Raw genomic sequence first — 25,317 nt, 5'->3', positions numbered from 1 at the left:
TACAGGTAAATACCTGTTTATGTAGTCCTGGAGATCCAACCCAGGGCTTTTTGCATGCTGGGCAAAACACCACCAATTAGGATACACTCCTAGTTTCAACCCTTAGCTTTTAATTTTTTTCAAGTCTTTATGTCTGTGGGTATGTAGGCCCATGTGTGCCCAGATGCCTGGAGACCAGAATTGAGTACAGGAGTCTCTGGAGTTGGAATTTCAGGCAGTTGTTGGCTGTCTGGTGGATGCTGGGAACTGAACACTGGTCCTTTACAAGAGCACTGAGTCATTTATACAGCCTCCCTGCCTCTTTACTGCAGTGTTTTTGTTTTTGAATTTTAGTGTTCCACATGCCTTTTTCTTTTTTGGCTTTTCAAGACTTGGTTTCTCTGTGTAGCTTTGGAGCCTGTCTTGGAACTAACTCTTGTAGACCAGGCTGGTCTCAAACTCACAGAGACCTGCCTGCCTCTGCCTCAAAGTGCTGGAGATAAAGGCGTGTGCCACCACCGCCCAGCATACTTGGGTATCTTATCAGATACATGACTTACAAATATTTTCTCCTAATCTACAAGTCTATTTTAATCATTGGTAGCATCTTTTATGCATGTGTTATGAGTGTGCAGGTACACATGTGTATATGATGTGTGTGGAGGCCAGAGGACAATCTTTGGTATTTGTGTGTGTCAGTATTATGCTGTTTTTATTGCTGTGGCTCTGAATATAATTTGAAATCAGGTACTGTCATATCTCTAATATTTTCCCCCTTCAGGATTGCTTTGACTATCTGGGGTTTTTCATATGACCATTTAAAATTTTGGATTTTTTTCCTCTCATGCTATAGAAACTTTTGTGTTAATGCTATGCCCAAATGTAGTGGAATTAGATTTCCTATTTCACCATTAAGTTTTCAATAGATGATAATCTACTTGAGGAAGTCCCCTTCTGTTCTTAGCTGGCTGAGACTTTCTAACATTAATTTTGAAGCTTGTAAAATATTTTTCTGCATCTATTGGGACTATGCTTTGTTTCATTCTTGTGCCATTAATATTATGAATCTCTGCCCTGTATTAAACTTCATTCTCTTTGGCCATGGTATCTACTTTTCTATATTGTAAACTTTAATTTGCTAATATTTTGAGAATTTCAAAGTGTGTTTATGAAGAATATTGGTCTGTGATTTTCTTATAAAATGTTCTTGACAAATTTTGGTACTAAGATTAAGCTGAACTCATGAAACTGGAGAGTGTTTACTGTTTTGTTTTCTGAAGCAGGATAGGAAAATGGAATTCTTCCTAAAATGTTTGATAAAATTCACTAGTACAGCTATATGGGCCTGAGTTCCCTTTTTCAGCTTTTGATCACAAATCATTGTATACTGAGCCACTTAAATGTTTTTATTCCTTTGTGTCAGCTCCTGTCTTGCCTCCTACCCTTCCTCCTATCCTCCCTTGGGTCTCACACAAGCTAGCAAGTGTTCTTTCACTGACTTCTATCTCCAGCCTCATGGTAGCTTGACAATCTATTTAAGTTGTTTGTTTAGGTTTTTTGAGACAGGGTTTCTCTGTGTAGCTTTGTAAACCATCAGGCTGGCCTCAAACTCACAGAGATCTTCCTGCTTCTGCCTCTGCCTCTGCCTCCCGAGTGCTGGGATTAAAGGTATGTGCCACTACCACCCTGCTTAAATTGTTTATTAGTAGCATAACTTAAGTATCTCTTTAAAGCTACATAATTCTATTAGTACTGGGACTATAATAGTGTGTAAATTTACAATACAAAATCAAATGACAGACAAGAAAAAGTAAATGTGTAATATAGAGCAGAAAGAGGTATGTGCAGAAGGAGCAAAATCCAGTGGTAGAGGGAATTACAGGATAGTGTGAAAAATACTTGAGGGACACAGCAGGAGGGTGTTACTCCAGGTAGAAAAGAATCAAGACATGCCAGTGGTATGTTAGCTTGTAGATCTACAGGTAAGTTAATCAAATTTATGGCAAAAGAACACCAAACAAACAAAAACATCCTAGACTCGGATCTCAAAGTCACACACTTGTGAGGGCCTGCAGTCAACTGGTTCTCCTTTCCCTGGAACATCTTAAATTAAAAAATAAAATATGGCTTTACTTTTTTTTTAAACTTCACTTTCATAAAACAATTTATGAATTTAAAAATCACAAACAAGGTTAAAACATCCAATAGATGAAAATCACTGTCTCACATTCTTTTCTTAATTTTATGTGTATGTGAGTTTTGCTGTCATATATGTCTGTATACCAACCACATGTGTGCCTTGTGCCTGTAGAGGCCAAACGAGGGTGTTATATGCTTTGGAACTGGAATTACAGATGGGTGTTGGGAATTGAAACTTGGTCCTCTGGAAGAGCAGCCAGTGCTCGTAAACACTGAGCTGTCTCTCCAACCCAGTCTCATTGTTTTAGATTTTTGTACTCATATATATCAACACATATGCTTTCATGTTCTGTACATTGTGATCTGCACTTTGCTTTTCTCCTTGGGCAAATACAACCCATATTCTATGGACATATGTAATGGAATGATTTAATGGGTCAAGGGTATTCTACTCCATGTGCACACCTTTTTGTCAATTTTTATTATTTACGTGTTGAAATTTATACTTGATTCTCTAAGAGTTGTATGTTGACAATAGTTTTCTTCTTGCAAATGATACAAATGTATTTACTATTGCTATTTTCAATTTTATGGGTAGTATAATTACATTGTTATTTCTTGTAGTTTATATGAAAACCCTGGAAAACACCTTTATGACCAACCTTAGGGTTATCTATTTGATTTTCTATTTAAAATTATTACTATTTTTAGTTATGTGTGTCTACATGTGGGTCCATGCATGTGAGTGCAGGTGCTCCAGAGGTCAAAGGGGTACTTACACACATATGTGAGCAGCAGGACTTGGGTCTGTTGGAAAAGCAGGAAGCGCTCCAAACCACTTCGCCATCTCTTTACCACAAATTTTCTATTTTAATGTTTTTTCTTTAATGTTCACCTAGCATTTACTCTTGTGTAAGAAATAAAGCTTTTCAATTGCTAGTCATTTCTCCAGTCATCTTTGCCTCACTTACCAGTGATTTTTAACGGATGGTTTCATTGGTTACTACTCTTGATTTCGGGATGTGGGAAAACTGGTCGTGAATGTGTCTCCCACGTATCTCCTTTATATAACCCACCCATAACAGTACGCTTCGGATGCACCTCCACCCCCATTTCAACAAAAATGTGATGGTTTGCCATTCTACTCAGAGCCCGGATATAAGAGCAAACGCAAGCTATGCTTCACGATGCGGTGTGGACACAGGACGCCCGTTTCTGCCACGGCCTGCCTTGAAACGCTGAAAGCCTAGCCCATGTCAGCCTTTAGGTTACAAATGTTACCAACGCTGGCACCAAGTGCCAAGTTGAGTGTACAGCCGGAGGACTAGGGGCGCGCACTCTGTTTTACTCCCTAGGAGGAGGCGAGCCTACAGGGTGACACTGGAGCAGGAGGTCCCGACCTGACTCCCCTGGTGACAAGCCGGGGGCGACTCCGCACTCGCAGGCTGGCTGGGTGCCAGAGCCCGAAAATCCGCCCAGCAGGCACGATGGCGGGCGGCCTGCAGGGACAGAGGTGGCGGGGAGAGCACCGTCCAGAGCCTCGGAAAAGGAAGTGTGACGAGAGCGGGACGAGGGCTGAGAGTCTCTCAACCCACCGGTTCCACGGCACGAGTGTCCGGGGCGTTACCCACCCCTGTCCCGGGCTCGCGGACTTCCGAGGCGGCCCACAGGGGAGATCGCCGAGTGGCAGTCCCACTTGGCCCCGAGCAGCAGCAGCAGCCGCAGCAGCAGCCGCTGCCAGCGCAACCGTTGCCTGCGCTCCACGCCAACGGCTCCCGGCCGGGGCGGCGCGCGGCGCTGATGACGCAGAGCGGGGGCGGGACTTCCTGCTCGCGCGCCGCTGCGGCTGCGGACCGGCTCGGCTCGGCGGCGGGCGCCGAGTGGCGGGCTGCGGGGCTGGAGGGGGCGGCGTGTCCGCTGAGGAGGCCGGGCCGCGGGGGAGGAGCCGGGCTTGCCGCTGCCGCCGCCCTCTCGGCCCTTCGAGTTTCCCGGGCTCCCTCAGCTCTCCCCCAGGCTTCTCTGCAGCCCGCGGCGCGAGCGGCTGCCGGGACCGCCCCAGGCGTGGCGGGCTGGGCCGACACCCCGGCGGTGGGAGCCGACCCCTCGGCCCCGATGCCTGGGCGAGCGGAGCGGAGTGGCTGGCGGTGGTCGGAGCTGTGCCGGGGTCCCCCGGGGGCGAGCGCGGCCGGCTTACTTGGGCAAGCTGCAAGGACCGGGTGAGCTTGGTAAGTAACCCTCTTTTTAGGCATGCTGGGCGTCTGGTTGGGACCCTGCAGCCCTCCTCTTCCGCATTCGTCCTTGGACCCCGGTTTTGTCTCCTGGTAGAAGTAGTGAACCGCGTGTTTGGAAGGCAGGCCGTGCGGTGAGTTCTGGAAGCAGTTTTTAGAAGCACGTGAAACTCCTTCAGGGGCTCTTTGGTGCACTGCGGCATGGTCGCCAGCCGAGTAATTGGCTTAATGTGAAGCACCCCCGGTTTAATTTGTGGTGGAAGAGCTTATTTTCCTTGTCCTTTAAGGCAGTTGTGGCAGCGATGTGTGCAGGTGTTGCTGAGGTAAGGTCTGAAATATATTAAGTGTGTTTTGTTCTTGATAGTTGGATGTTGCTGTTGCTGAGGTTTTGGGCTTGATAACTTTGGCAAATTCCTAGTTCAATTTCTGACTATGATAAAAGGACACTTGGATAAGGATAAATTTGTTCTGAACTTTTAAATGCATGACAAATTCATAGTATGTTCAGACTATTAGTATAAAGTACTAAACTGAGGTCTAAAGGACTGAGTAGGTTGTTCGCTTCTGTTACCAAGCAACGTCACCGTAAACAAGTCTAATTTCAACTGGAACACCATTAAATGTGGCCTACTCATATGAGTTCAGAGTTCTCCAAATTTATGCTTGTAGCTTTGTAGGTGGTTACATTTCTCATCTTTCGTATTCAGATTTTATTTCAAACCACTTTAATTAGAATTAATAGAATGCTTTGATTTTTCTGTGTCACACATGACACTTTGGAGAGTTGCAAATGGATTTGAGTTGTTCTTTGATTGTTACTTATTCCAGAGTGTCCTGAGTATTTCTCTTTTGAGTATTTCTTTTCTAATGAGATAAAGTATGCAGACTATATTTAGTATTATTCTCAAATAATAGGGTGATAGCAGTTTGGGATTACAACATTTGAGAGTTTGCAGAACACCCCTCACCCCCCTCCCCAGACAGGGTTTCTCTGTCGATTTGGAGCTTGTCCTAAACTTTGGTATTGTAGTAGGCTCACTCTCCACTTGTTGAACCTTTAATGATATAACTTGTATGGTAAAGTAAGTTTTTTATTTAATTTACTTTCTTAAGTGTTCTGTTCGGTAGGGAAAGCGATTAAGACAGGGTCTAGCTTTGTAGCCCAGGCTTATTTTGAATTGACAATTTCTCTTCCTCAGCCTGTTATGGTGGAAACTTTGCCCCAGCCCCTGGCATCCATATACCCAAAGAGTGCTCTTGGAGCTTCCACCCAAACATTCCAGACTCTCTGGGTATGGATGCCAGGGGCTGGGGTGAAGCTTCTACTGTATACCAGCCAGGATGACTCTGTAACAGGTACTTGTGAGAAGGAACTGAGGCTGCCTAGGTGCTGATGTAGACCTTGATATGCTAATAGGCACCTCAAGCATGAGGTAAGAAGAATGACCCCTTTTAAGTAGTAGGAACTATCTTATGTCCAGGAGGGGATGCTGGCTTTTGTCTAAATGCCAGACTTTGGGAAAAGGAGTTTCTTGGGTCCTGACAGGGACCACAGGCCTGAATGCCTGGCTTAAACGATCTTTTTGTGTTTGTTCCTATGTTGTGTATGTGTGTCCCCTGTTTTAAACTGAAGCAGGGCCTTATACTGTAGCTCAGGCTGATTTGGAACTCACTATGTCTTTTGTTGACTTTAAACACCTGACAAATCCTGTGGCTCAGCCTCCCCAGTGTTGGGACTGCATGTATGAGACATCATCCCTGACAGATGATGTGTTTTTTTTTTTTTTTTTTTTGGTTTTTCGAGGCAGGGTTTCTCTGTGGCTTTGGAGGCTGTCCTGGAACTCGCTTGGTAGTCCATGCTGGTCTTGAACTCACAGAGATCCGCCTGCCTCTGCCTCCCGAGTGCTGGGATTAAAGGCGTGCGCCACCAATGCCCGGCTGACAGATGATGTCTTTAAATTCGAACTGTTAGTTTGGTAGTTAGAATGTAACTGGCCCCCATAAGCCTATAGGGAGTGGCACTATTAGGAGGTGTGGCTTTGTTGGAGTGGGTGTGACCCTGGAGGCAGTGTGTCACTGGGGGGGGGGCTTTGAGCTCTCCTTTGCTCAGCATAACAGACTACTTTCTGTTGCCTGCAAGATGTAGAACTCCCAGCTCCTTCTCCAGCACCTTGTCTGCCTGCTGCTGCCTTGCCCCACTATGATGATAAGGAACTGAACCTTTGAGCCACAAACCACCCCAGTTAAATGTTTTCTTTTATAAGAGTTGCTGTGGTCATGGTGTCTCTTCATAGCAATAGAAATCCTAACCAATACAATTAGCTATAAGAATTGGAACATCAGGATTATATACCTTATTTAATCTGTGTGGATTTCATTTTAGTTCTTACTTCCTGTGGCCTCCAAATGCTGATGTTGAAGTAATGAACCATTGAGAAATTGGGCAAGACAGAGAAAAAAAAGATTCATATTGTGTGATCTATTAGTAATTGGAAATCAGCGTTATATCAGGGAATGTTCTAATTTAAGAAGTGTAGAAGAATGTGTTAGGCTCAATGTATACTTGTCTTACATTGTTCAACCTATGTATACTTCTGGGAATATGTGTTTATATCTATATAAGAAATGTTCTACCAACTGGATTCTTTCAGAATATACTCACTTCTTGCTGTGTGTGTATGCACACATGTATACACATGTGTGTGGAGGCCTGAAAGAAGGTGTCTGATTCACTAGTGCTGGAGTTATTGGTAGTTGTGAGTCCACGTAAGTAGGCGCTGAGATGTCTGGTCCTCTACAAGAGCAGCAAACTCTCTTTAACTCCTGAGCCATCTGTCCAGTCCCTACTCACTGTAACTGAGTTCTTGACTTAAAATTGTCTCTCCTTGGCTTTCCAAGTTCATATTCATTATGGAAAAGGTGCCTTTGTCCACCTTTTCATTATCCTTTAAACCTGCTTTCTCTCTCTTTTTTTCTTTTCTTTTCTTTTCTTTTCTTTTTTTTTTGGGAGACAGGGTTTCTCTGTGTTTTGGAGCCTGTTCTGGAACTCACTCTTTAGAACAGGCTGTCCTTGAACTCACAGAGATCCACCTGTTTCTGCCTCCTGAGTGCTGGGATTAAAGGCATGTGCCACCAACACCCAGCCTTTGTATCAATCTTAATCTACCTTGCCTTGATTTCTTTCTTTAAAGAAATTCCAAATTATGCCTTTTCTTTTTTGGTTTTATGAGACAGGGTTTGTCTGTATTGTTTTGAAGGCTGTCGGTCCAGCCCGGCCTCGAGCTCACAGAGATCCGCCTGCCTCTGCCTCCCGAGTCCTGGGATTAAAGGCGTGCACCACTACTGCCCAGCCCAAATTATGCCTTTTCTATAAGGTTCAATTTCACCATGACTTTTGAAATTCTATAGTATGTATCTGTGAATTCTATTTATTTGATACTTAAGCATATTCTTGATTTTTTTTTTCTAAACAGAAGTTGATGTTTCTTGGATGACAAATGTTCATTTGTACCCCCAACCCTTCCTATGATATAGAAGAAGTACGGACATGGTTGGGAAATGTATGAAGGGCAGCCATAAGCCACAAAAAAGGGGTATCACTGGAATCTGAAGGAAAAGTTTTGTTCCTAGAAAGTGTGAATGAATATTTGAGAATTCCCATGACATCAGTGTCACTAAGCACTCCCTCGGGAATTCTGGCTCTACTCCCACGTGGGGTTGGTGAGTTTGGACAATTTCCTGGTTCCTCTTTAGAAGAACCTTAGTTTTAAAAATATGAACTCTTAAAAGTGCTGGGCAGTTGTGGTGCACACCTTTAATCCCAGCAGAGGCAGGCGGATCCCCTTGAGTTCAAACCCATCTTGTTCTACAGAGGGAGTTCCAGGACAGATTCCAAATCTACAGAGAAAACGTCTTTTAAAAAAACAAACGGGGGGGGGGGCGGGGAGAGGGAGAGGGAGCTGGGATTGACTTGTGAAACAAGCTTGATTCTAGCTTAAAAGAAAAGGGGGGGGGGACACCCAACAACAACAGCAAAAAGTTCTCCAGTCTCCTTCCTTCCTGCCTCCTTTCCTTCCTCCTGCCTTCCTGCCTCCCTTCCTGCCTCCCTTCCTTCCTCCCTTCCTCCTTTCCTTCCTCTCTTCCTCCCTTCCTCCCTCTTACATCTTCCTGTTCTCTTTCCATTTCATTCCACTCCTTTCCAGCCTAATTTTTGCTCACATTTAATTTATGAAACTTATGTCAGTACTTTCATCTGCTTCTCCTAAATTAGCAATCCTCTGAAGTTCATTACAGGTCTGTGTTGTCAGGACTACCCCTTCTGGATAATGGAAAGATCACAGTATTGTAGGAGAGAAATCAAGGAAGCTAGAAAATGCTCACTGTTGCTTTTTGTATATTAGGACTTTAAAGAACTTTAATGAATTAAAATTTACAGGTTAAAGGAACCGAAAATATGGTCTTTTCTTTTTGGAAAATACTTGTCATCCTCAAACTATGTCTTTAAAATTTTAGGTAATTTTAACAAGCTTGTCATAAATCAATATCTGATGTTTATAGCAAAGAGTGTCTGTAGGTGAATGTATAAAGAGGTGAAGTTGAGTATTGGAATATTTTTATAAATCATGGCTTAAATTTTAAGTGAGCTTGCCAGCCTAGCTTCTGAGACGTTGCCCAGTAACACAGTTGTTGTAAAACATAGCAACCACTGAAAACTATAGGGATTTTCAGGGTGCAGTCCTATCTCTAGTGTTCACTTATATCTTTCTTACCTACATCACATTGTATTTTAAAGCAGATACAGTGTTAAAGAGCATGCAGTATGTGACTTTGAGTATATTTTTCAGGATGCTGTCATAACTTCTTGTGTGCAGAGGATTTGGTTTGATTCCTAGCACCCATATTATAATGTGTTACAACCATTCATTACTTCAGTTCCAGGGCTCTGATGCCCTTTTCTGACCATCTGGGGTACTGAATGTGCATATACATACATACATATACACATTTCATGTCTAATAAATATACATAAATTTAATAAAGAATTGATCAGAATTCTTGCCTTTTCTACATTTTCTATAATGAACATGTTGTATGTCCCCTTTTAAAAATTATGTATTACTAAATATATACATACATATATATATGTATACTATATATTGTAAAAATTCTTGTATGTTCTGAACATTAAAAAACCAGAGATGATTTTTTGTGGCATATTTTTTCTAGTGTGCTTTGAAGTGCAAAGTTCTTAATAAAGTCTAGTTGATTTCTGTGTGTTCATGTTCATGTGTACTATTCTTTCTTATTATATGGCTTTTTTTTGTGCAATCCAAGGTTTTCTGTGTGGGTTTTCTTTATCTCTTTCATTTATATCTGGAGTCTATATTGATATAACTATATATGTATAAGATTAGGACCCAGGCTTATTTTCTTTTTAACATGGCTGTCACATTCTCCTAGCATCATTTGTTTAGAGACTGTTCTTTTTCTTTAAGTTGTTTGGACATCTTTGTAAAAGTATCAATTGGAAATAGAGCCACCCCTGTTAGTGGGAGTTGGGGGCCAGCCAGTCCCAAAGCTGTGAGCATGGAAGAACTGCCCCCATCACTCATCTGTCTTGTGACAGCATGGGGGGTGCCCCCCCATTAGCCCCTGAGGCAGGTGGAAGAACTGGCCCTGAGGTCACAAGAGCAGGAGAGCTGTCCCTGCTGTTCCTCTCACCAGCTGCTCTACTCCTGAGAGCAGGCCCTACACCTCACCTGGGCAACACAAGAGAGCCAGCCCTGTTAGCTGAGGTGTGAGTGAGCCAGCCCCAGAGTTGTGAGTGTGGGAGAGCTGTTTCCACTACTTGTCTGTCATGTGACCTCGTAGGTCAGGGAGAGATGCTCCCCTTACCCACCGCCCCTTACTGCCTGCAACAGAGAAGTTAGATGACCCTCCCCTTGCTAGATGCAACACTCAGGAAAGCAGGGCCCTGCTTCTTGCCTAGGCAGCACAAACAGAGCTGCCCTGTTTGTCAGAGGTGTGGGTGACGCAGCCCTGACATTGTGAATAAGGGAGAGCTGACTCCATTACTGTGGGTGGTGCCGCCCTTGGGCAGGTGGGCGGGATGGGTGGAGGAGATGGCCACTCCCTGCATCGCACACCAACTCCTGAGACAGGTGGAAGAGCTGATCCTGGCTGGGGTCATAAGAACAGGAGGGTTGTCCCTACCTGTCACCAGCTTCAGCTCTTGGGAGAGTGGCCCTGTACCTTGTCTGGACAACAGTGGAGTTGGCCCTGAGGGCTTGAAAGCAGGACAACTGGCCCCAGTATCCACCCCATCTGTGATCTTCTGGGGCACTTGAAGCGGCATGGCGTGCAGACCCAAAGCTGCAGGATCTCCATATCATAGGGCAACAGGATGCCCAGCATCAATAGGGCTGTAGAAGCCCGAGGCCTTGGACCAGGCCAATGGGTCTTTGCAATGAACACTTGCAAGTAAAGATATTTGGACAAAGGGGTTTACTGCATGACTCACTGGGCCACACTGCAGCATTCTTGATGAAATTGTAAGTTTTTCCCTCTTAAGTTTTGTTTTTATTTGGGGGGGGGGGGGCTTCAGGGGCAGAGGATGCATAATGTAGAAGACATGTTGAATAAATGGAAATAAAGTAAAAAAATTCTTACTTTTAAACTTTGCTTATAAATGTAAATGCTTATTTTTAAACTTTGACTTCTGTTTACACTTTCTGTTAATAATTGTATGTCTATCCTTACTCTAATACCACACTATCTAGAGATTTCATGTTCTCTCCGCCTAATACAGAAAGTTTTGGGTCCACTCTTCAGTTCTGTTAGAAAAAAAAATGAGGTTTGAAGGGATTTGGGGATAAAATTACTAATTTAAGAAAATTGAATCTTTTAGTCTATCCACATATAATGTGTGCATGTGTAATTAAATCTTTGATTTCTCTCAGTGTTTAGTCTTAAAAACCTTGCACATTTGTCCTCCCTCCCTCCCTCCCTCCCTCCCTCCCTCCTGTCCTCTTCTGTTTTGAGACAGAGTCCCTCCATGTAGTCCTGGCTGTCCTGGAGCACTCCATGGATCAGCAGTTCTCAGCCTAGGGGTCAATACTCTTTTGGGGGTTGAATGACCCTTTCATGGTCGCTTAAGAACATTGGAAGCATCAGATGTTTACATTATGATCCTTAACAGTAGCAAATTTGCAGTTATGAAGTAGCAACAAAAATAATTTTGTGGTTGGGGATCACCTCAGTATGAGGGATTATATTAAATATTAAAGGGTTGAAGCATTTAGGAATTAATATATGCACTACTACACTCAGTCCATTATACTTTTTTCTTAAAGAAATTTGTAATTGTTGATGCCTTTGTGGAAGGAGTTTTTTTTTAATTTGATAATTCATAGCTAATATATCGAAATATAGCTAACTATTGCATGTTGTTTCCATGTAAATGACTATCTCTGAATAAAAGAGTTACACCTACTTCCCAGTCTGTTATTCATTCATTCATACTTGCCTTAACTGACGGTAGATTCTTCATTAAGATGTTGCATAGAAATGTTGAAAGTGCGTTGTTCTGTTCTTAAGGTAAAAGCATGCACATTTTCACTACGAAGTGTGATAGTAACTAATTTAGCCTCATGCTTTTCCATAGATACTTTATCAGAATGAAGAAGTTCCTTTTTAAATTGTCTTCCCCTCCTCCTTGTATGTTGAAATTCTGTTAAACACAAAAGCACTTGTCATTTTTGGTGTACTAATCCTTTTGTCATTATTAAATATGGTTAGTATAGAATACAATTAGTATTCTTGTCTTGTATTCTGTTTTGTTCTCTATAGCTATTATAGATTTCTTATGAATGCTATTTGTATACCTTAATATTTTTTGTTCCATTTCTTTTATCCTTATTATTTCTTCAACTCAAAGAAATATGTTGTAAGGAATATATAGTTGTAGAAAAACTGAACCAGCTTAGCATTCTCTGTCCTTGGAATGGAATCACTTAGTTCATTAATTAGGAAATGGAAAAAATATCAACAATTTTTCTATTTGTCTTTTCCTTTCAATAACGGTTGTGGGATATTTTGATCACACTGTGATACTCAATACTGTTTATCTTGAATCAGAGCAACTAGCTGACTGAAATTAGCCATAGAGAAACTAGCAATTCGGATAGAGAGGACACACAGGAAGGAAAGGGCAAGGACTAGAGTTTGGGTTTCCTTTTAGATTTGGGATGAGGGAAGAGATGTGCCTTGCCTCTTGTGGGGTCTCTGGCCAAAAAGCAAGGTCAGCTAGTTGCTACTCAACTTCTCTGAGCTAGCAGGTTTTCACCCCAGCCTTTGACTTCTGAGTCTTATTGATAAGTAGAAGGATAGAGACTTAATTTAAACATACATATCATGTCCGCCAGTGGAACACTGACTCTGGAGACGATAATTAAAGTATCAGTAGATTTATGTGCAGCCATTAAGCTGACAGGAAAACATCTAATAACTTTGAAATGTTGCATAGTGTACCTTTCAAATTCTGCTGATTTTTTAAAAAATATATTTTATAATGGTCTTTCTAGAAGTTATAATATACATTTTAATTTATAGCTATCTCTTTCAGAATAATACTAAATTCTGTTAAATTATACGACTTCCCTCCAATATATAGTTCTTTTTCCTTTCCCTTTTTGATGCTATTATCACACAGATATATTACAGTTACGCACATTGTAAGTCCAATAATATGGTATTATAGTCATTCCTTTGTGTAGTTTAATGTCTTTAAGTGAAATGACACTCTCTACTACTGAACCTAGCTAGCCCTAGGTTCAGTCTGTGTGGCTTTGTATTCAAACAAGAATCAGCATGTTGTGTTCAAAATGACCTATGTGTGGACCTGTGCATGGCAAGGGTGAATTTAAATACAGGCTATTTTCAAGTCTGGCTTTACTTTTCACTAGTATTCTTAATTGTTTGTGTGTACAGCTCTTCTAGGTATGTGCGTGACCGCCTGCTTGGTCTTTGGTCTACATGTTTGCAGTTTTTGTTCTGTCTGGGTTAGTGGACAATTTATCAAGTCCCTATGGTTCTCTTAATTTCTAGACCTGTATAAAATCCCTAGTTGGTTCATTACTGCCCTATAGAGAGACCCCTAAATAAATTGAGGCTATGGGTACTACTGTCCCTCTCTGCTTGTCACAGAGGTAAATTGACAATGTAGCAGACAGACCACCTTCAAATAATGCTGAAGTTGTTTTCACTGTTGTGCTTTGTTGAATCCTTTCACTGATCCGTCAGCGTCTCAGCATAAGGAGATGGTAAGAATACTGTGGACTCAGGTCATTTACATCTATACCACTTATTTTCATGAGTGAACAATAAAACTGCATCATTAGCCTTTTGTTGGGTTCCAGAGCACTGCAGTGACTAGGTTTTGGCTCTTTTTTAGTGAAAAGGATTTGTAGCTTTAGTCCATTATGTTGGAAGTAGGGAAGCTGTATGGTGTATGTCTGAAATTCTCTTTTCTGGAGGATTAAAATGTATTCTGTGCTTTCTATATTACTCATAATCCTTTGTATAATATTAGATATTTATTAGTCACTTCAAATATACTTGCTCATTTAATTAGTTTCTTGATTTTTCTCAATTTTCAGTTGGTTTGTGTTCCTTGGGTTTGTTTCTTTGGTAATTATTTTAAAAATTAAAATATAGTTACATCATCTTCCCCCTTCACTTCTCCCCTTCTAATCACTTCTGTGTATCCACCGGCTTCTTGCTCCCTCTTGAAATCGTGGTCTCTTTTTCTTTGTTATTGTTACATGTTTCTTGGATTTTTATATAAATACAATGATATTGGTGCTATTTTTATTTGAATGTGTCTTCATAATTATTTTGACATTTATATATTCCCAATTATTACTGAATGATATTCCATTACATCAATATTACCACAATTTGTTTATCTATTCATTTTGTGATGGATTTGTGTTTAAATCTCAAAGTTGTTATGAATAATTGGATAAAATTTTTGTAGAGACTCATGCTTTCATTTCGTTTTAAGTTTTTCTTCAAAACATTTTTTAGTTTATTCTTTGTGTCTTTCGCATCATGCATCTGGATTCCATTCATTTCACATCCCTACTCATCTGCCCTCTGCCCTTGCCCCCCCCCAAAGTTTTAAGAGAAAAAAGAAAAAAAGGGTGGGGGAACTCCATCATGGAAGCTATAATGTGATGTCGTGAGTCATGTAGTATAACCCCTTTTGTCCATACATCGTTACTTGCAGGTGCTCATTGCAAAGAGTAATTGGTCTATTTTGAGGCTTTTGGTTTCTGCTGCACTATCGTTGCTGGGCCCTCACTGGAACTATTCTTGGTTATCCTGCTGTTGTCTTGTGTTGTGGAAATCCTGTAGCTATACTTTCATTTCTTAAGTGTGAGTACCTATAAATGTATTGACAGGAGTATATGGTAGGTATAGGGTATACATATGCACACGTGTGCTTGGATACATATGTTGTGGGTATGTGGTGAGTGTGTACACATGTCATGGGTTTGTCCTTTGGGTTTACGAGACAGGCTTTCTCTGTAGTCTTGGCTGTCCCAGAACTCACTCTGTAGACCAGGCTGGCCTCCAACTCAAGAGATTCACCTGCCTCTGCCTCCCTAGTGCTGGGATTAAAGGCGTGAGCCACCACTGCCCAGCCTAAAGACAGTTTCTCTCTTTGGTCTGGTGTTCATATAGAATTATATTTTGGTGTTATAGATCAGAAATCTTTATGTTCATTTGAGTCTGTATACGAACCTCAGGTATACATAACAAGTTTCTTTTTAATTTTTGTATATAAAAAGGTTGTTCTATTAATGTTTGTCAAAGAGACCAAAAATTTGTTTTGAGTGTTTTCTCTGCACCATGTGTATGCCTGGTGCCCATGGAGGTCAGGATAGGGCATTGTATCCCCTGGCACAGTGTAAGTTACCATGTGGGTACTAGAGCCAGGGTCCTCTGGAAGAGCAGTCAGTGCTCTTACCTGCCAAGGCATCTCTCCATGCTCCCATATGACTTTCTCAGCACGACTTGCTGAGATTTTGAATGTTATTACATTGAAATTTATAGAAGTCAATATCTGAACAATAGGGAGTTTCGTGGCATAGCTTGGTATTATAACATGCTTCTTTTATATTTCTCTTTTTCCAGTATAAACAAGATGAGAATATGAATACTATGAAGTCAAGAGACTAATTTTGTCCTTCATTACTCCCAGGCATTTAGGGTGTACTCAATCAGAACTTAATGGGACAATGAAGAATATGTATCACATTAATTTCTTGGGGTTATTTCTAACTATGGAAGTTCTAGGTCAAATGAAATGTTCATTTTAGAAAGCTTTTGATTAGTCAGACTGCCCCCAGAATTTTAAAAGTTTAATAATTTTTAAAGTATGTGTGTGCTTGCATGCTTTAGGGGTACATGTGCATACACTTACATGTGGACACCTGAAGTTGTCATTGGCTGTCAGTTGCTTTCCATTTAATTGTTTGAGATAGGGTCTCTCTGTGGACCAGAGTTCATCAACTGTGCTCAGTCTGCTATCGAGAAGGGGATCCCTTGTCTCTGCCTCGTGAGTTTTGGGATTACAGGTGACTGTCACACCTGCCCAGCTTTGTACATGTGTGCTTGAGATCTCATTTCCAGTCATCATGCTTGTGGGGCAAGTCCTTTACCTACTTAGTCATCTTGGACCAGAATTTTTTAAGGAACAATGTTTTTGATGCCTATCGTAAAGAATATGTAATTCATTGGCAAACTATGTTCTTTGTGACATGCTTTCTCAGAAATTATAAGCTTAATGGAAAACAGCATCACGTTACCATAGTTTTGTAGATGACTTCTGTCTTTAGGGGTTATTGGAATTTGGCAGATAGAGAAGTATTGTGTACAGTCTGGAGAATAATCCATTAATCATGCTTTCAATTTTGAATGAGTGTGTTTAAGTATATAGCAAGCAAAAGTAAAGGAATAAGTAGCGATTATTAGATAGAGAGACCCAGCATATCGACAGCATCAAGTTGGACACTTACAACAACTTCCCACAGAGATGACTGGAGTAGCCTAATTGAGAGAGCAAACAAAAGGTAAAATCACTAAACTAAACCAGGGACTTTTTTTTTTTTTTGAGACAGGTTTTCTCTGTGACTTTGGAGGCTGTCCTGGAACTGGCTCTGGTAGACCAGGCTGGTCTTGAACTCACAGAGATCTGCCTGACTCTGCCTCCCGAATGCTGGGACCAAAGGCGTGCACCACTATCGCCCGACTGATAATACTGATTTTTAAAAAGAAAACAGGTAAAAAATTTGAAGGTAGCGAGTATTGATTTGAGGAACAAGTTTTTCCCTTATCCATTCTAAGTTCATGATTGATGCCTCCCCTCCATATGAAAATCAAGAGCATATGAATTTACTTAAAGAGTCTCCCCCTATGATTCTAGGGATTGAACCTAGAGCCTCGTACATGGTAGGCAGGGTATGTACTACTGACCTATAGCCCCAACACCTTTTATGTGACATGGAACTTCCAGAAATGAGGAGTCAAACGAAACAGGGAAGCCTAAATACTTATAGAGTCATGCAGAAGTGTGGTTGAGGGACAACTAGGCAGTGACAGCAAACCAGAAGGGATTTAGCAAGATTTGATAGCTCAGGTTCTTCTTGAGGGTTATGTCCTCATTGTTGCATTGGGATCCCTGCAGGATGAGGGTCTTATGTCCTACTTATAGGAAGGTCAGAGATTGTTTTATTCAACTTTATTTCCTTTTTCTGTAATAAACACAATGAACAAAAACTACTCTGGAAGGGTTTCTTTGGCTTACAGTTCTAGAGGGATAAGCGCCCATCACAGGAGGGAGCCATGGCCGCGGGTGATGGGCATGGTGACAGCAGCAGGAAGCTGAGAGGTCACATCCTAACCTTAGGTGGGAAGCAGTTAGGACAAGGCTATAATGGGGACAGTTCTTAGTCAAACCTCAGTCCAGTCCAGGAGAGTGTGTGGGAAGAGGCCAGAAACCTCTTGCTTCTGCTGTTTCCTGTTGCCAATACAATGCTTTGAGGTAGTGAGTTACTGAGTTCCATCTTCTTCCACTGCAGAGGGGCCATAGGAATGAAGCTGGAGGTGTGTACTAAAGAGAGATTGGGAGCTGGGGCGTATGCCTGTGACTCAAAGAGAAACAGCAACTGAGCTGTGAGGAGGCAGTTGAACTTTCTTAGGGGGGTGGTACTGTGGACAGACACTTGTCATGGTGAGTGAAAAGAGAGAATGAATAGATCTGTGGGACAGATGGGACCGGATTGTGATATGTAGCTGCTGACAGAGAATAGTTTTAAAAGATTGATGGTATGAATACAAAAATTAAATAATGTTGGGCTCCCCACTACTTGTTAGGATAAAGCTTGAAGGGGGTCCTTGGGAGGGTGACCATGGCGGATTCCATGGCAGGTGAGGATGACAAACAGGCCAGGCAGACAGAACTTAAGTGAGAAGTTTTATTAGAAAGGGGAGGGAGGGGGAAGGAAAGAGAAGAGAGGTAAAGAGACACAGAGACAGAGGGAGGACAGAGGGGAAGAGGGAGACAGGAAAAGGCCTGTCTGCCCCAGGGGAAGCGGGAAGAGAGCAGAGAGAGGAGGGAAAGAGACCAAGAGACTAGGAAAGAGAGCATTAAGTGGGCGGAGATCTTTCTCTTAAAGGGGCCCTGGTACCTGCATGTACATTAGCACTCATGGAACCCTGAACTGACCAGAGTACTGCCTGAGTGCGTTCTGCCAGGTGGCAGGGCAGGCCAGCATAAAGCCTGAATTCTTACAGTACTTAGTATATTTTATTTATTTATTTATTTTTGAGACAAGGTCTCACTGTGCAGACAGGCTGGCTTTGAACTCACAAAGATCTGCCTGTCTCTGGAGTGTCATGATTAAAGGAGAGTACCACCATGCCTGGCCTCTTAGTGTTTTGTAAAACAGTAAATATTTGATGAAAGGTCATTACAAATTACCCTCTTAATTATTACTTCAATCTAGATAGGATGTTTTCATATTTTAGAGGCATGTTTTTAATTGGCAAGAAAGGAGTAATGATATTTTATTTGTATAGTTTATGTCACATGCTACTATTTTCATATAAAGAAATCAGTAATGTTAGAAAATTTGCCCTGGATTATAAAAGTGACTTTGTTTTTGTACCATGTAAAAATTTTACTTCTAATAGTTTTGTCAAGTGAAGGGAACAGTGCAGTATTTGTATTTATAGTGTTGTAAAGTACTTAAGTTTATCTTATAGTAAGACTTTTTTTTTGAAAGTTTGAGTTTTTGCCTTTTAAATATCCAAGCGTATTATTGATTATGCCCAAACCACTTCAGTGCTATGGTATTGTTTGTTTTCTAAACCATCCTTGTATTTCTGTTTTAAAGTTTGTATAATTTGAAACGTTTTACCACAAGGTGTCATTGTAACCAATAAAAAGAATTTCCTTGTAAAGATGTGTAACCTCAGTTGTACAATTTTTATATTTCTTTGTTTAAAAAATATTTTTGTTTCATGACTTTATTAATTTTTAAATTTTAGTTTATACATATAGTATATAAAGAAAATAAAATAGCTCATGTTCTTAGGTTGTCATATTTTTGCACACACATATGCTCTCCACCTACAAATTTCTGAAGGGTGTGTTGCTATAGAGATGGTTTGTTTGAAGGGAAGAATAAGGAGCAGCAGCTGCAGGTGGACATTTAAGGAACAAAATCCACATTTTCAAGTCTTTGTTCCTGACAGAGGCAGCTTTAGAGTTCACCCTTTCCCTTATGAAATCCTTTGCTTTTGAGTGTTTTACTGTGGTGATACTTACAGTTAACCAGAATGCTCTTTAAAAAGATGCTGAGCTTGATATTTTCATTCACTCTTTCTTGAATATTTCTTATTTGTGTGTTGAGTGGGTATGTGTGGGGGGTGCATGTGGTATGCATGTGTACATGTATGTGGAGGCTAGAGACTGACATCAAGTGTCTTCCACCTGATTTTTGAAGCAGGTTCTAATTGAACTTGGAGCTCATTAACTGATCAGACTGGCTGGCTAGCATGCCCCAGGAATCCTCCTGCCTCTGCCTCCCTGGGCCTGGGATTGCAGGCCCATGCTTGCACTCCCAGCTTTTTGTGTGAGGGCTGGCCATCTGACCTCAGGTTCTCATGCTTGTGTGGCAAGCACTGCACTGACTATGACATCTCTTGACATGAGAGTGAATTTTACAGTTAGTTTTGAAGGGAAGGGTGCCAACTTCTTTCTGGTAGCACCTTTTCTTCTTTCTCCTTAGTCAAGACTATTTTCCCAGCTGCTTGTTGCCATTATCACAGTTCAGGCCCATATTATTTTTCTGTGCATTTGTTCTCATTTTCTCTCTCTTCCTTCTGATTGCTCAGTTGGTTTTGCATGTCTAGAAGTACCTTTCCTAGTTAGTTTTTTTCTGAAGTACAAATCTGACCCCATGCCGGAATCCATCTGTCTACAGCCTAAGATCTTCCATTGAGTCTCTATTAGTCAGCAATAAACTGTGACTCTCTGCACCAGCATCATGATGCACTCCTTCATTGCATTTCTGCGTGTGTACTTGGTGTTCTTGCATCTCCGCTGGTTTCAGTTTAGAGGTATGTTTGGGAGGTCTCTCTGGTTACTTCTCTGATACTTGTGACTCTTCTGTGCCTACATACTACCTATAAATATGTTTGTTTATTATTTTAAGGCTTTCTGAATAATGTTTTGAAAAGGCAACATATGCATATGGTAAAGAAGTTTTAACAGTCCAAAAATGATTTTTCTTTTTCTTCTTCTTTTTTTTTTTTCCCCGAGACAGGATTTCTCTGTAGCTTTGGAGCCTGTCCTGCAATTCGCTCTGTAGACCAGGCTGGCCTCAAACTCATAGAGATCTGCCTGCTTCTGTCTCTTGAGTGCTGGGATTAAAGGTGTGCGCCACCACTGCCCAGCTCCAATAATGATTTGATGGTATATTTACTTCCCTCTTGGTTAGTCTGCACTGTTAATGTGTTGTGGTGGTTTGAGTGAGAATGGGCCTCCAGAGGAGTCTATGTTTAAACACTTAGTCCCCGGTTGGTGGAACTGTTTGGGAAGGGTTGAGGGTGTGGTCTTGTTGGAAGAGGTGTGTCAGTGGGGCTGGGGTTGAGGTTTCTAAAGTCCTCACCATTCCCATTTAGCTCTCTTTGCTTTCTACTTATGGATAGGGATGTAAACCCACAGGTGTCCCAGCTTTGTGCCTGCTGCCTGCTGCCCGCTGCCCTACTCCCCATCATAATTGTCATGGTCTCACCATACGAAACAGTAAGGCCCAGTAAACTTTCCATAAGTGGCCTTTATCATGGGAGTCTTATCACAGCAATAAAGAAGTAACTAAGACATGTATATTCGTTAGCTTTCAATCTTGACTTAAAAAAAAAAAACCAAACCCAAGATAATTAACTTTTTATTTTGGGTGGTACTTTGGAATTTCTAGGTTATAGTTGGGCAGATCTCCTTGGGCCTTTGTCCCATGGCAGTGATGGGGAGTAGGGCAGCTTCATATCTAAGAAGCCATAGGGAAAAGGCAAGCTTCTCAGTTTCAGGAGGTCCCATTTAGTAATTGTCGATCTCAGTGTCTGTGCTACTGGAGTTATGTTCAGGAAGCAGTCTCCTGTACCAATTTGTTCAAGGGTACATCCCACCTTCTCTTCCAAAAGGTTCAGTGTGGCTGGATTGATGTTGAGGTCTTTGATCCATTTGGACTTAAGTTTGTGCATGGTGATAGATATGCATCTATCTGCATGCCAGTATCCAGTTATGCCAGCACCATTTGTTGATGATGCTCTTTTTCCCCACTGTATAGTTTTAGCTTCTTTGTCAAAGATCAGGTGTTCAAAGGTGTGTGGGTTGATATTAGGGTCTTTGATTCGATTCCATTGGTCTACTGTCTGTTTTTGTGCCAATACCAAGCTGTTTTCACTACTATAGCTCTATAGTAGTGCTTGAAGTCAGGGATGGTGATGCCTCCAGAAATTTCTTTATTGTACAGGGTTGTTTTGGCTGTCCTGGGTCTTTTGTTTTTCCATATAAAGTTGAGGATTGTTCTTTCGAGGTCTGCAAAAAATTGTGCTGGTATTTTGATAGGGATTGCATTGAATCTGTAGATTGCTTTTGATAAGATTGCCATTTTTACTATGTTGATCCTACCTATCTAAGAGTATGGGAGGGAGATCTTTCCATTTTCTGTTATCTTCTTTAATTTCTTTCCTTAGAGACTCAGAGTTCTTGCTATACAGGTTTTTCACTTGTTTGGTTAGCGTTATCCCCAGATATTTAATGTTGTTTGGAGCTATTGTAAAGGGTGATGTTTCTCTGCATTCTTTCTCAGCCCATTTTATCATCTGTATATAATAGGGCTATTGATTTTTTTGAGTTGATCTTGTATCCTGCCACTTTTCTGAAGGTGTTTATCAGCTCTAGGAGTTCCCTGGTAGAGTTTTTTTGTGTCACTTATGTAAGCTATCATATTGTCTGCAAATAGTGAAAGTTTGACTTCTTCCTTTCAAATTTGTATCCCCTTGATTTCCTTTTGTTGCCTTATTGCTCTAGCTAGAACTTCAAGTACAATATTGAAGAGATATGAAGAAAGTGGATAGCCTTGTCTTGTTCCTGATTTTAGAGGAATTGCATTGAGTTCCTCTCCATTTAGTGTGATGTTAGTTGTTGGTTTACTGTAAATTGCTTTTATTATGTTCAGGTATGTTCCTGTTATCCCTGTTCTCTCTAGGACCTTGATCATGAAGGGGTGTTGGATTTTGTCAAAGGCTTTTTCAGAATTTAGTGAGATGATCATGTGTTTTTTTTTTCTTTGCAGTTTGTTTATATGGTGGATTACATTGATAGATTTTCGTATGTTGAACCATCCCTGCATCCTTGGGATGAAGTCTACTTAATCATGGTGGATGATTTTTCTGAAGTGTCCTTGGATTCTATTTGCTAGTATTTTATTGAGTATTTTTACATCAATGTTCATGAGGGAAATTGGTCTGTAGTTCTCTTTCTTAGTTGTGTCTTTGTGTGGCTTGGGTACCAAGGTAATTGTAGCCTTGTAAAAAGAGTTTGGCAGCGAACCTCCTGCTTCTATTGTGTGGAACACTTTGAGGAGCATTGGAATTAACTCTTCTTTGAATTTCTGTTAGAATTCTGCACTGAAGCCATCTGGGCCTGGGCTTTTTTTGGTTGGTAGACTTTTGATGACTGCTTCTATTTCATTAGGGGTTATAGGTCTGTTAAGATTGCTTATCTGTTCTTGGTTTAATTTTCGCAAGTGATATCTATCCAGAAAATTGTCCATTTCCTTTAAATTTTCGAATTTTGTGAAATACAGGTTTTCAAAGTATACACTAATGATTCTCAGGATTTTCTCATTGTCCATTGTTATGTCTCCCTTTTCATTTCTGCTTTTGTTAATTAGCATGGTCTCTCTCTGCCTTTTGGTTAGTTTGGATTTGTCTATCTTGTTGATTTTCTCAAAGAACTAACTAGTTGTTTCATTGATTCTTTGCAGTGTTTTCCTGGTTTTTACTTCGTTGATTTCAACCCTCAACTTGATTATTTCTTGGCATCTACTCTTCCTGCTTCTTTTTGTTCTAGAGCTTTCAGTTGTGCTATTAATTCTCCAGTGTGACTATTCTCCAGTTTCTTCATGTGGGCACTTAGTGCTATGAACTTTCCCATAAGTTTGGGTAAGTTATATCTTCATTCTCATTGAATTCCAGGAAGTCTTTAATTTCCTTTTTTATTTCTTCCTTGATCCAGGGATGGTGCAATTGTGCATTGTTCAATTTCCATGAGCTTGTAGGGTTTCTGTTATTTGTGTTGTTGTTGAATTCTAATTTTAAAGCATGCTAGTCTGATAAGATACAGGGGGTTATTTCGAATTTTTTTTTTTTGTATCTGTGGAGGTTTGCTGTGTTTCTGATTATGTGGTCAATTTTAGAGAAGGTTCCATGTGGAGCTGAGAAGAAGGTATATTCTTTTGTGTTTGGATGGAATGTTCTATAGATATCTGTTAAACCCAATTGGGTCATAACTTTTGTTAGTTCTTTTGTTTCTGTGTTAAGTTTCTGTCTGGAGGTCCTGTCTAGTGGTGAGATCGGAGTGTTGAAGTCTCGTACTATTAGTGTTTGAGATTTTATGTGCGATTTGAGCTTTAGTAATGTTTCTTTCATGAATGTGGGTGCCTTTGTATTTGGAGCATAGATGTTCAGAATTGAGACTTCATCTTGATGGACTTATCCTGTGATGAATATGAAATGTCCTTCTTCATCTCTTTTTGACTGATTTGAAGTCTAATTTGTTAGATGTAGGATTGCTACACCAGCTTGTTTCTTGGGTCCATTTGATTGGAAAATCTTTTCCCAAGCCTTTACTCTGAGGTAACGTCTGTCTTTGACATTGAGATGTGTTTCTTGTAAGCAGCAGAAGAATGGGTTCTGTCTTTATATCCATCCTGTTAGTCTGTGTCTTTTTATAGGCAAGTTGAGACTGTTGACATTGAGGGATATTAATGACAATTGATTGTTTATTCTTGTTTGTTTTGTATTTATTGGTGGTTGTGTTATTGTGTGTGGGTTTCCTTCCCTTTTTCTCTTGATGTTTGGTAAAGTGGATTTGTCTATTGCCTATGACTTTGTGAGTGTAGTTATCTTCATTGGGTTGAAGTTTTCCTTCCAGTACTTTCTGCACGGTTGGTTTTGTGGATATGTATTGTTTAATTTGGTTTTGTCGTGGAATATCTTGTTTTTTTCATCTAAGGTAATTGCAAGCTTTGCTGGCATCCTTGTTCCCTTAGCATCTGACCAGGATCTTCTGCTTACATAGTTTCCATGGAGAAGTCAGGTGTAATTCAGATAGGCCTGCCTTTATATATTACTTGGCCTTTTTCTTTAGCTGCTCTTAATATTTTCTCTTCATTCTGTATGTTTGATGCTTTGATTATTATGTGGCAAGGGAACTTCTTTTTCTGGTCCAGTCTATTTGGTGTTCTGTAAGATTCTTGTATTTTCATAGGCATATCCTTCTTTAGGTTAGGGAAGTTTTCTTCTATGATTTTGTTGAATATATTTTCTGTACCTTTGAGCTGTATTCTTCACCTTCTTCTATACCTATTATTCTCAGGTTTGGCATCTTCAAAGTGTTCAATATTTCCTGGATATTTTATGTTAGGGATTTGTTGAACTTGAGAATTTCTTTGGTGGATGACTGTATATCCTCTAATGAGTCTTCAACACTTGAGATTCTCTCTTCCATCTCTTGTATTCTATTGGTTATATTTACATCTGTAGTTTCTGATCATTTACCCAGTTTTTCTATTTCCAGCATCCCCTCATTCTGTGTTTTCTTTATTGATTCTATTTGGGTTTTCAAGGCTTGGACTGCTTGGGTTGTTTCCTTCACTTGTTTGTTTGTTTTTTCTTGACCCTCTTTAGATTCTTTAAGAGATTTGTTTATTTCTTCAATTTTTTGGTTTCTTTAAGGGATTTCCTTGTTTCCTCTTGTAGGGTCTCTATCATCTTCATAAAATGATTTTTAAGGTCTGTCTCTTCTGCTTCGTCTATGTTGTGCTTTTCAGGTCTTGCTGGTGTGGAGTCTCTAGATTCCAATGGGGTCATGTTGGTCTTTCTATTGCTGAGTGAGTTCTTATACTGTCGTCTTCCCCTCCTTTGAGTGGGTGCAGGTGGAGTCTCTCTGTCTCCACTGGTCTCACTGGAGCCGGGCGTGCAAGTGTGGGTAGAGCTGGGGGTGGGGTCTGGAAGGACTCAAGTCTTTCCTGTGTGGGCAGGTCCTCTCGATTCCAGGAGCGGCCCCCGGAAGATGGAGGGAGCGGGTGATGGGTGGGGAAGGGGTCCCCAG

General features: G+C 40.8%; 1 protein-coding gene across 2 annotated transcripts in view; it reads left to right on the top strand.

Moving 5' to 3' along the window:
- Positions 1-4,198: 4,198 nt before the first annotated feature.
- Cep83 (centrosomal protein 83) overlaps positions 4,199-25,317 on the top strand; it is a 92,744-nt gene continuing 71,625 nt past the window's right edge. Inside the window, exon 1 of one of the 2 annotated variants that reach the window (XM_021225971.2) lies at positions 4,199-4,343. The gene's annotated coding sequence lies outside the window, so the exon portion shown is untranslated. The remainder of the gene's footprint in view (positions 4,344-25,317) is intronic. The other variant, XM_013111928.3, reaches the window with a different exon arrangement.

This window comes from Mesocricetus auratus, unplaced genomic scaffold (genome assembly GCF_017639785.1).
Source record: "Mesocricetus auratus isolate SY011 unplaced genomic scaffold, BCM_Maur_2.0 Super-Scaffold_100011, whole genome shotgun sequence".
NCBI lineage: Eukaryota > Metazoa > Chordata > Mammalia > Rodentia > Cricetidae > Mesocricetus > Mesocricetus auratus.
The sequence above is the reverse complement of the archived record's forward strand: the minus strand, read 5'-3'. Positions and strand labels throughout refer to the sequence as shown.